The sequence below is a fragment of the Monodelphis domestica genome, chromosome 8 (assembly GCF_027887165.1).
Source record: "Monodelphis domestica isolate mMonDom1 chromosome 8, mMonDom1.pri, whole genome shotgun sequence".
Taxonomy (NCBI): Eukaryota; Metazoa; Chordata; class Mammalia; order Didelphimorphia; family Didelphidae; genus Monodelphis; species Monodelphis domestica.
In genome coordinates, this window is record NC_077234.1 from 176,388,758 (window position 1) to 176,399,062 (window position 10,305).

The 10,305-nt window shown below is 32.2% G+C and overlaps 1 protein-coding gene and 1 long non-coding RNA gene across 2 annotated transcripts in view; both read right to left on the reverse strand.

The window, feature by feature from the left end:
* The window catches only part of NALF1 (NALCN channel auxiliary factor 1), a 731,256-nt gene that overhangs the window by 362,981 nt on the left and 357,970 nt on the right, over positions 1–10,305 (reverse strand). The gene's annotated exons all lie outside the window — the stretch shown is intronic.
* Positions 1–10,305, reverse strand: part of LOC130455893 (uncharacterized) — a 230,490-nt gene that overhangs the window by 212,555 nt on the left and 7,630 nt on the right. The gene's annotated exons all lie outside the window — the stretch shown is intronic.

A 10,305-nucleotide genomic window follows, 5' to 3' on the forward strand; every position in this document is an offset into this window, starting at 1 on the left:
CAGAATATTTTAAGGTTTTAAAACATGAAACTGATTGCCCAGTAGAGAGATGGGTCCAATTTATTGACTTGATTTATTTTATTTTTTAAATCCACACAATTCAATTGTAGTTTTCTGAAAGATAAATTATTCACTCTTCTTCATTATTCAATATTTTCCCCATGGAACCATGAAAAAAAAGACACTGTATCTTTCACTTGAAAAGGTTGTCAAAATTCACTAAATCATCAGAGACCATAGAAGACCTTTACTTATTGTTTAACATGCCTTCCCAAAGAAGAAACCTACTTCTCTGGACTAGATAAATAAATATCAAATGCTAAGTTTCTTTTAATTCAAATGTTATCTCCTACTTTGAGATTAATACAGTCTATAAGTACGATTCATATTCTTTAAAAAAAAAACCTTTTATCATGTTCATATATGGTATTTCCCATAGGGATAACAATTCAAGTTCTCAAAGAAATTTTTAAAAAATGAATAGTTTAAATTTGGGATTTGGAAATATTATTAAATGTATAAGGCTTGTAAAATAATCTCATCTACAGCGTTATGCTCAAAAAAGACAAGTATAGCAAAATGGATAAAGAACTGTCATCAGAGTCATGAAGATCTGGGTTCAAGTCCTTCTTATAATATATGTTGAATAAGTGGTGCTTAGCACAACCTCTAACCATTCAGTGCCAATCATAACACAGCTCTCAGATTGTCATGTGTTTTTGATCTGCATTGATAGAAAGCATTTCCTCTCCTGCAATTACTGATAAAATAAAGTCACAGGTTCAGGCTTATATACGTAAATACATACATATGTTAAATTATTATAACCCAATTTATGTAAAGAAGGACAATACAACCAAAATATATTTTATAAGAGTTTCTCAGATAATTCAGTTTTGTACTCACCAGCGATAGGGTATGTACAGAGAAATCTGAAAGTTGTGAAAAACTAGTAAAAATAAATTAATTCTTTTAAAGGTGACTTGACACTATCAACAATGGAGACACTTCATAAACTTATCTAGACATGTTTTGAGTATTCAGACATCTCTTCTTTGACATTGCAAATGATGAAACTTTTGTTTTACTAAGACATTTCATGGTTGCAAGAAATATGCGGCATTAGAATATTATTCTTGTTCGCTTCAAATTCCCAATTGGGAGAGAACACTTCATTTCAAATTAATCTTGATGAATAAATGAGGACATATGTGTCAGTAGTCTAAAATTAAACATACACTGCTTTATAAAAACATTTCCTTTAAAAACGACCATACTGTTTTCTCTAAAGCAAATTTGAGGAAAGTATTATCTTTCCAAATTTTCCTGTAGAAGTCATCTTTGGTGAAGGATCTGGACAATAATACTGGTCAAAACTTTCTTGTTCAGTTTGAACAAAATATTTTGATCTTCATTCCAAGATGACAATTAGGCGGGAAAATTAAAATTTTGAATGTGATTTTGTTCACACAATTCATTCTCCATAGGACAAATTTCCTTGGCTATATTTCCTAGATGCAATATAGAGACAGCATGACAGCAGATCAAAGACTAGTTTCAGGATCAATATGATCCAGGTTCAATTCCTATCTCTAACACCTACAGTTTGGTGGTGTGACTTGAGGCAAGTCACTTAATCTCTGATTGACTCAGGTAAATCCCTAAAATTACAAAATAAAGAATAGTTTGCTGATATGCACTGGTGAATGGAATTTCCTCACCAGAAGTTCTCTGAACAGAAGAACTCCTTGGCCTAGACCAAATATATGTGTGTGTAAATGTATACATATATCTGTATATATACATGCACATATATATTTATCCAAATCTCTCATACATTTTCATTCTTGTTCTCTTTCTAAATATATGAATATATTCATATTTTAATTTAAATAATATAAATATATAATTATAGATAATATACATAATTTAGGTAATATAAATACATAGTTTGTTAGATAATTCATAAAGCCAATCCATAGGCACATTTAGCTTAGATGCTGCATATGGGCAATGAGCTTAGCCCAGAATTCAACAGGAATGAGATTGCCTTTCTGAATTTGTAAAGTTCTTTACATGACTACAAATTTCTTCCTGAAACAGAAAGCCCCTATTTTTTAATGTTGGTCATCTTCTATTGATGTTTTATGGCTAGTAATCCTAGAATAACAGTCTCCAAAGGATAATAGATTAATGATAGATTTGAGGAGGTTGCAACCCACTACAAATAAGAAATAATGCAGAAGACATTATCAAAGAAATGAATGTATAGAGAGAGATATGGCAGGAAAAATTCATTTCACATGTTGGAAATGTTGATGGACAATTTATGGATAACCCAAATATTTCACTGGAAGAAAAGTAGAGAAAGGCCTTCAGCATATTGGGAGGACCTCTTATGGTGAATTTAGAGGAGAGTATCCCACAGGATGGATTGTAAGTCTTCTCTGACTCTTCTTAATTCTAATACCTTCTCTGCATTGAGTTTGTATTTTTCCTTGCTTGTCTAATATATATTTGTTTGAATTTTGTTTCCTCTGTTAGATTTTAAGCTTCTTGAGCAGGAACTGTCTTTTGCTACTTTTTGCATACTTAGTACAGTGCCTGAAATATAGTAGGTACTTAAATATCTATTAATTGATTGACTTGGCATAAATGAGTTTTGGTCTGCATCAGTGGATGGAACACCCAAATTAATGAGATCACTTATCAGTATAGAGGTATCCAGCTAACAACAAATGAGTATGCATTCAGTTCATTCATTTAATTAATTTAAAATGCATATTTATTATGTATTTACTAGGTACCTCATATTGTTCTTAGTTCGGAAAATACAAAGAGATAATGTTCTCCTTCAGCATACCATTATGAACAAAAGAACCATATCAGAGAGAGAGATTACAGAGAGAAAGTCACCCAGAAGGTAATTTCTAAAGGTCACTGATTGTATCAAGGCATTTCCACATATTATCATTCCAGTTTGTTCAGTCAGTGGAATAGGTCTTTGTGGGAAATGCCAGTGACCCCAGTATTATTCTGTCTCTGTGATGGGGCTAACTGCTGAAACTCCTAGGTATAATTTTTACTGGAGAAGTCTAGAACTCTGAAGTCTGATCATTCATCTTTAAGACTTTCTCTCACCAAATTGAAAAGAAAAAAAAAAAGAACAAAGAGCTTTTACTTAGGCAATTGTCAGGATTTTCCAGAATGAGCACTCAGAATACAACTACCTTTTTGTTTTGTTTTGTTTCTAATGAGATCCTCAAAAAGCTGACACAATTTTAAAATAGCAGAGAGCACTGCCTTTTTTGCAAGTCATTAACAGTAGTCCACTAATGTTTTTATGCTCTTGATTATCCTTTGTTACACTGCAAACTCAACAAGGAACTTGGTTATCTTACTGTGTTAAGGGCAGACATTTTTTAAGGAGTACAGTCTTTACTTCATCTTGATACACTTAATAAATATCTAATTATTTCTATCTAAGGAAAAAAAGAATCAGTAGACAGAACAAAATATTATGCTGTTTACTGAGAGGAATACTTTGTATCTTAACTTACATTATGTGAAAGAGAATAGTAAATACATTGTTCCCAGATTTATTTGATTTTTAATTATATTAATCTTGAGGGCTGCTTTATTTTCCTACATTTGTAAAATATATTTTTTTTTTACTTTTTATAGAGAATTCAATGGTCAGAATAACCATCAACCATTTGATGTTATAATATCCCTAATATTCCATTCTGTGGCAAGAATAGCATTTTTGGTAAAGTACACATGAGATTGCCTACCATCTAAAATAAGGTGAGCGTTTAGGTGGGTATAGAGAGAGGGAGAGAATTTGAGACTCAGTCTCCTTTGAAAAATGTTAGAAATGAAACCGGGGAAAATGAAATTTAATAATGTATTTTTATTGGCTGATTTGTTTGTTTGTTTTTTTGTCTAGCTTCCACAATCTGAGTTTGCCATTTCTTTAAGAATTCTCATTTTAAAAAATGATATCTTATTCTACACCTTCAGGTAAGACAAAGTCTCCCCCATCCTAAAACAAACAAACAATAAAAGAAAAACTTTTCTTAAGACTCTATCATCCCTTCAAGCTATCCTAGCTCTACAAGTTGGTTTCTTTTTTTGGCCAAACAACTTCAACTTCTTGCTTCCACTTCTCTCACTTGTTCTTCAACCCTTTGCAATCTGCCTTCTGATCTCATCACTCAACAAAAATTATTCTCTACAAATTACCAATGATCTCTTAATTTTAACCTCTCTTGATCTTTTCTTAGTATTTATCCTTCTTTACCTTGCTAATATACTTGACACTATTGAAAACTATCCTGAAAACTTTCTTCTCTGGGTTTTTCTGAAACTACTATCTCTTAGTTCTACTCCTACATGTCACATTGTTCCTACTTAGTGAACTTTGCTGGTTCAAAACTATATAATGCACTTTGAGAGGTTCCCCAAGTTTCTGACCTAGATCATTTGTTCCTGCCTTTTCTCCCTCTGAGCTATCACTTGACAAACTGAAACATTCCTAGGAGTTTGACTAATTTCTATCAAGATGAAAAAAATATGTAAATGTATGCATATATCCTTAAAAACACATATCTCCAGTATCTTCCCTGAACCTAAGTCCCAAATAAACCATTGTCTCTTTGTCATTCCTGGATGTCCTGGAGGCATTTAAACTCCAAACAGGACCAAGATCTATGAAACAGAACTCATTTCTTTCTTTTCAAACTTTGTCCTCTTCCAAATTTTCCTGTTTCTGTCAAAGGCACCACTATCCTTCCAGTTTCTCAGATTTATAATTTTGACATTATTTTGGAATCCTTATTCTCCTTTACCTCATATATCCAATAAGTTGCTATATATATGTATATATATTTATCTTCATAATATTTCCCTCCTTTAGCCCCTTCTCTCTACTCACATATCTACTACCTCATCACATCTTACCTAGACCATTTTAACAACATGCTAATTGGCCTTCCTGACTAGTCTCTCCTCACTGCCATCAATCTTTTACCAAAGTAATTTTCCCTGAACACAGATCTGAACATGGTACTCTTCTACTCCAATGGTTACCATATAGCTTCTAGGTTAAAAACAGTAACACCTCCACTTAGTTTTTAAAGCCCTACTCAACTTGGCCCCAATCTATTTTTATTTTTAAATTTTAAAACTTAATCTGTTTTTTGGTTACATTAAAATTTCCAGGTATCTCCATCCCTCTCTCTCTTCTGTACTAGAGAAGGCATTGTTTGACAAATATTGTGTATATATATATATATACATATATATATATATGTATATATATATACATGTATATGTATAGAGTAACTATATCCTTTATTTTCTATTTGCTAGTTCTTTCTCTGGAGGTGGACATTCACAACTTATTCTTCAAACTTTAATTCTTTAGCTATAGACAATGTTCTCTTGATTCTACTTGTTTTGTTTTTCATAATTTCACCTAGGTCTTTCCATTTTTTTTCTTAATCAACAGGCTTCTAATCTTATCTTTCAAGCCTCATTTGATAATCCTCTCCCTCCTATACTCCGTGATCTGGGTAAACTGGCCTTTCTGTTTCTCACACAACCTGATACCAACTCACATGCCTGGGAAGTATTTCCTTCTACCACATAGAGTATCTCTTCTATTAAAACAAACAAACAAACAAAAACAATAACCATATTCTGCATAGAGATTTTCCTGATTCAGTAACTAAGTGCGAGTCCTCCCCACCAAATTACCTTCTATTTAACAACTTTGTATATATTTGTATATATTTGGACTTTTTCATTTGATGTTTATGTTGTATAAATGTATATATCACCTGTTCCTTATGAGTAGGGATTACTGCATTATTTATTCTAGTACCTAATAGGGGGTATTAGTATTTATTGAATGATTGATATCCTATATCTTCATTGAAAACTATAAAATCCAATTATAGTTACTGAAGTTTGGTAGTATAAACATCTCATGAACAGTAGATGGAATTCTTTTGTTTTTGCTTATTTTTTGGCTAAAATTGTGACTGTATCAAGGTAAGCAACTATAAAAGACTTCCTCCGTCTATGTAGAGTAGCAAGTCATTTGTAACTTAAAATCTTCAAAATTTGCCTGGGCAATACAGAGAGGTAAAGCAATTTGTTCTGCATTACAGAACTAGTAGGTTTCAGAGGCAGGACTTGAACCCATCTCTGTAATTGCAAACTAGCCCTTTATCCATTGAATTGGATTTATACATGTTATGGTTGGAAAAAAATTCATGTACTATAGATATAACATTTTCACTTTCCTTCCTGACTAAATGATAAATAAAAAAACTCCTAAAAAGATCAGAAATGGCAGATGAATTTGAGGCAGTTTATCTTACAAAATGCAGCAGGTCAAGTAAAGCTATTGGCATTTTTTTTATCTCCTACAGTAGTATTTACCCAGTATTTCTGTTTTATTCCTGAATCTCTGGTTAAATCCCTACTTTGAAACCTCATTCTGCTATGAAAATATGATGCTTAGTGTTCAGAAGCTTTGCTAGTGAAGTATAAGATTTGGTTTCTCTTGTAGAGCTGGAAAATCTTCAAGTCGGCACCTAGAGCTGGACTGGAAAGTATTTATTGTCTCAGGTCCAGACTTCCTCCATATAGAGAATATAGTTACCACATTGACCAGAGGGTCATAGCGTTTTTGCCAATAAGTCTATGAGAACATAAACCAGATTTAGAGAGGGGCTGAAATCTGCATCAGTGGAGACAGCAGACACAAAAATGAAATTACACTTTCTCTAATTAAGTATTCTTAGATCACAGCCTATTTTTCCATGATTTAGACTTATGATTTCTTTGGTGCAGAAAACTCCCAGTGAGGAAAGCATTGCAGTTTACCACTTTAACACCAGAAGGTCTCAAAAATTTATTATCATTTTACTCTGAAATGAAAATGTTAATTCTATCTTTATTTTCTTTTGCCTTCTGAATTAAAAATAATAAATGCATTGTGTCAGCTTGCTACTTGGAAGTTATGCTTAAATTTATTTTGGTCTTTCTAGTTTAAAAAGTTTCTGAGTGTAGCCTGGGGCACTTGTTAGGTAAATTCTCTCAGCTAGCATCACAAAGAGTATGTTATGAGAGACCAAACTTGAACCTAGGTCTTCCAGATTTCAAATCTGGTCTCACACGATTATTAAATGTGTGATCTTAAAGCAATTTACTTAACGTTTATCTACCTCAGTTTCCTCAAGAGTTTTGTTTTTTTTTTCCTTTTACAGAACTCAACAGAAGCTTCATTTGATTGATAACTTGACAGGGAAAATAGTAAGTAGCACTTTCCCAAATGGGAAAATGGGATAATAATATCAACTCTTTCCCAGGGTTGTTGTGAGGATAAAGTATGATGTTTCAAAAGTGTACTTTAAATCTTAAAGTGCTACATAAATGTTACTTATTATTATTATGATTGACATGTAAGAATGCCAAAGTCCTAATATCACACTTCCAGTGCATTCCATTACTCCAAGTCCCTCAAAATTGAGTTTTAGTACTTTCAACTCAATTCTGAACTACATATACAAGTAGGTAATAATAAAGTAATAAGAAACTACTTAGTCTTTTCTGGTAAATAGAAGGTAAGAAAAAGGTAAAAGAATGACACGAAGATGAGCTGTTAAAGGTTAATATATATCCTGTTCAAAGTATTAAGTATTAAGAAGAAAAATTATCTAACTATAAATAGAAATTTCCTGACAGGGATACGTCACCTGCAAAAATGTACTAAAAGTGAAAGCATTTTAAATTATGGCTTAATAGTCCCTATTCTTTCTATTTTCAATGAATTCTAGTCGCTACTGAAATCCTGATCTTGCATTTATGTACTTCCTTTCAAGTTGACAAATTCCCACAAAGAACACATGGATTTAAGTTTTAAGACACAGGAAATTAATATGCTACATATTTTGTTACTAAATCTCCCAAAAGGCTCAACTAAATTAATAGAATTGAAATAATGAACTGGACAATAATTCTCTTATTCTAGTAATTCATCAAAGTAATTAGGTATAGAAAAGATTTATTAAATCATCTGCTTGTCTAATATAGTATCATTCACTAGAGAAAATAATTTACTAATTTTAATTGTTTCCCCACATGGGAAAGGGAAGTCTAATAGGATTTTTTTTTTTGCACAGTCACCTTAAATTTTATCTTTTCACTCCATTTCATCTCTGCTATTTATATGACTACATTTATCAGTTTAGTTTCCCTCTTCTAACAGTTTTTCACTTTAAAACAAGTAAGTTTTTGAAATTATCCAGGCAACAGAAGTAGTGATATTGCCCTCTGTAGAGACTTGTCATCTATTTCTTCCCCTATCCCTCTTCTCACTTCAGATTTTTCACTACTTTCTCCCTCAATCCTCCCAACCCATTATCTCCTACTTCATCCTTTTCCCCATGCTCCTTGCCATTTTCATGCATATCCCTCAGGCTAGATCTTTATTTCCTTTGGAAAATAAAAGTGGTATCCCATCTTTCCTAGGTCCAAAATAAGTGGATGCAGAAAAGCAATAGGACTCAGTCATTCATTGCTCAAGATTTGTTTCTTACCCCCAGAAATAAATGAATAAATTGATGAATGAATGGATTAGTGAAAAAGCATTAATTTAGCACACACTATGTGCCTAGTGCTGAGGATATAAATGCAAACAAGACAATCTCTGCCTTCAAGGAGCCTATATTCTAATAGGAAAAGGCAACTTCTATAAGGAGGAATGTTTTGAACAAGGAAATTAGAAAGACTATGAATTGGAGTTATATGGTGATGTGAGGTCTTGAAAATATCTCTGAACATGGAAGACCATAATAAGTGCTATAAGACTCACTGCCATTTACTAGCTAGAAATCATTCAAGTAAACTTAGGTATATCTCTATTACTAGTAAGGAAAGACGATATAGCACAACAAAATCAGATGTGCAATAAAATAGTATTAATTTTTTTCCTTCCTGAAATAGAGTAGCACATATAGGTCAAGAAAACATGCAGATAAATTTTGTAGATTATTTTAAATGAAAGCTGTCATCTTTCTTCAAGTGATATTTGAGATTAATGTAATAGTCTCACTAACGAATATTCAATATTAATTGAAATATTCTGGTGCCTTTTTTGGAGCTGAACTGTCATTTGGTTAGATTCAAATATATTTCCTAAGAGCTTATTATATTCAATTTATCCTGAGTTCTGGAGATGTTGAGGTAATAATTAATGATAATAATCACTACCATTTATATTGTACTTTAAGAATTGGTGAGCACATTATATATACTACCTCATTTGATCCTAAAAATTATCCTATGAGGTAACTGAGAAACTAAGGTAGAGTGACTTTGTCAGTTACATAAGCAGTGTCTGTCTGAAGTGAAATTTGAACCCAGGTCTCCTTGACTCTAACTCTTTTCATTTCCAAATATATCAAACTAAAATCTCATGAGGAAATTACATCATGAAAGATGGCTGTTTTGAGTGCCCTGAGGAAAATTAATTTAATATAGAAGGAAAAAGAAGAAGCAGGGAGAGCAATTAAGTGGCCATAATAATAATCCAGGCTGGAAGTAATGAAAGTCCTCTGAGTCACAAAAGTGATAAATGTGAGAGATTTTAAGAGCTTAAAAATGAATTCTGAGAGACAGAAATTGTTTAAAAATAATTCTGAGGTTACACACTAGGGTATCTAGATGGCTGATGGTGCTAGGCTAAAACATTTAATCCACCTCCTATCCCATTTTACAAATGAGAAAACAGGCCTAGAAATGTGAATTGGTCTTCAAATTTCACATAGCATAACTTCAAATGGCAGCCCTGTGATTCAGTTCTGACTCTGATAACTCTCAGTTCATTCTACAATACCAAATAAGCATTTGATGAATATACTTGCATTGATCATCACACAAGAAAATTCATCCAATGTTGAATTGAATAAATTTGCCAAATCAGTCAGAAAAAAATAACAAAATGAGCACATTGTCTTCACCCATAGTTGTTGTTTTCTCTCCTTTTGTCTAAATTCACATGGAAACTTATCTAATCCTCAGGTTTAGATTGTTGTTGAAGCGATATTAATGAACAGCCTCTATTACTGAAAAATAATAATGGAACATTCATGGAAAACCATCTAAATGTAACATATTGATTAGAATAATTAAGTGGAATTATAAAACTGGAGAACTTCTTGGGAGTGTGTATTACTGGTATTTGGATTGATAGTAGTATTTTTAGTGGTTCTAAATCTCATACCTATATTT